Source organism: Mirounga angustirostris, unplaced genomic scaffold (genome assembly GCF_029215605.1).
Source record: "Mirounga angustirostris isolate CCGP_5_RB_7025 unplaced genomic scaffold, mMirAng1.0.hap1 SCAF_12, whole genome shotgun sequence".
NCBI lineage: Eukaryota > Metazoa > Chordata > Mammalia > Carnivora > Phocidae > Mirounga > Mirounga angustirostris.
In genome coordinates, this window is record NW_026991720.1 from 33,847,501 (window position 1) to 33,850,000 (window position 2,500).

A 2,500-nucleotide genomic window follows, 5' to 3' on the forward strand; every position below is an offset into this window, starting at 1 on the left:
AATCATTAAAATATTCTGACAAAATAAACTGACATTAAATCTAGCCCTTCAAACCATTGTTTTAAACTCTCTTTCTTATTTAAACATATATATACACATGTGTACATTCATATTAACAAAAACTACTGAAAAAGCTAGAAATGTTTCTAGTTGAAAAACACAGTCTAAAATCCTCATATTAAGAGTTGTAATTGGGGCGCCTGGGTGGCTCAGTTGGTTAAGCGACTGCCTTCAGCTCAGGTCATGATCCAGGGTCCTGGGATCAAGCCCCACATCGGGCTCCCTGCTCCGTGGGAGGCCTGCTTCTCCCTCTCCCACTTCCCCTGCTTATGTTCCCTCTCTCGCTGTGTCTCTCTCTGTCAAATAAATAAATAAAATCTTTAAAAAAAAAAAAAAAGAGTTGTAATTTTTTTTTCCTGCAGCACTAAAAACTGCTTTGTAAAATATCAAATAATAAAAAAAAGAAATGGGAAGAAAGGAAGGCAGGGGAATCTTAGGTTTTAAAGTTGTAGAAATATCAGCAGTGTTTGGTGAATGTTTGAAACCTGGCCATTTGAACTGGTTTTTAAATAGATCTTTGCTTTATAGAATACTGATACCTGTTTTTTGTTACATACACGTGGAACAATAAAATACTTTTTGATATAATATGATATAGGTAAAATATTATGTGGCAGGTAGGATATCTTACTGTCACTGCCAGATTTACCCTATTTTAATAGCTCAAAGCATGCAGTTATGTGGGAGAGTGGACATGCTTTAAGCAGACTTCTTCGAGAATATTTTTCTTCAGTAACATCTAATGGCAAGCTCTTTATGATGTTGACATTTCTGCATTTCATAGAAATATACTGAAAAACATTTTACAGATGCTGTGTGTGCAGAGCAATTGATTAAATATTTGAAATCATAAAGAGGAATATATTGCTGGGGTCACAAGATCCTAAAGGGCACATTTGTGTGTGTTTCTCTCAGCTCGCACCCTTACAGGTGTATCAGGAGAAGAAGGGTTCAAGTAAACATTCTCTGGGTATGGATTTACGCCAATATGGATCTACTCTGAATGTTAGCAAAAACTAAATTTGCTTATTTTCAAAAGGTTAGCCAGCCACGGTTGTGGCCCAGTGAATTTGAGACTGAGCAGGAGCTGTGCTTTTTAACTTTGGTCCACAGCACGGTGTTCCCCCCATTTACTTCTTTGTGCTCTTGTTGCTTACATGTTTTAATGGCTTTCACACACATCTGAAATCAGACATAATGTAGAATAGAGAGAATCCTCTAAAATAAGACTTGTTTTCTCAAAATTTTTTTTTTCTTCTTCTTCAATGAAGCGGTTAGCTACAGATATCTTTCAGTCTGGGTCACTCAGATCCACACCCTCCCCTCCCAGTGGCAGAAATGAATTTTGTTCTCTTTGTGAAATCTGGGGCCTGAAATTCTGGGTAATTGCCTCCTCTCCCTGGATCCCTTTGCCTGTGTAGACACAGACAGCTCTTTCTTCTAGAGTCTGTCACAAATGAAACCCAATCCAAATAATTGCATTCTGTTTCTTTTCGGAAAGGGGGGAAGGAGACAGAAGAGGACCAAAGTGGAGGACATATTAAGCAGGTCATTAGGGAAAAGAAATAGGATATAAAAATCTGACGTGTCTGCGGTGAGCTCCTGGCCACCTAACTTAGGAACGCAGCGTCCATTGTAAGATGCCGCAGTCCCGTGCAGTCAGAAGATGGCTCCAGTGCGTTAATTTTGCTCCTGTGTCTAACACAAGATTCAAGGGGCAAGATGCACCTCGGTGCTATTATTTCTTTACGATTTTGCTCTCGTCTCATTTGGTTCAAAACATCAAACTGAAGCATATATGGAGTTTTAAAGGGTCCGTTAACATAGATGGTAAGATTTTAAAAGAATTTACCCGCTCCCTTTTCCGAACAGGCCATTCTCAAATATTTTGCATGTTTTTGCGCAGAGAAAAGGTGCCACAGTTGTACGTCATGGCTGAAAATACGACCTATAGAAGGCAGTACTTCCCAGTGACACTGTATCCCTGGCAAATCAGTGTTCGCTGAAACTGTACTCTCCTCTTAGAAATATTGTTTACTTGAGGAACTAGGGTTTGTGAAAAGAATAGTGTGCAAAACAATGACAGAATGCTGTTAGGTAGGATAACAGAGTCCAAAATACTTTACCTTTTCTAAATTCATTGCCTTTTAGAGATGTCTGAGTAATTAGTTTTCCCTCCTCTCATACCTGCCAAACTCCAAATTTACTTTCTAAACAAATATTGATTGATAGAAACAAAAATGGGCATTTAATCCAATTAAGAAGTCACAGTTTTAAATACTTCACTATAAAAAGAATGATACATAAAATTTATTGCCTAACTAGTGACTTTAGAGGTCATTCCTATGCTAGCTAAGTGCATAAAAAATTATAGGAAATTGTGTGATTAGCAGTGAAAATGGCATGATATAATATAGGCTTTATTAGGTTTAACATTTAA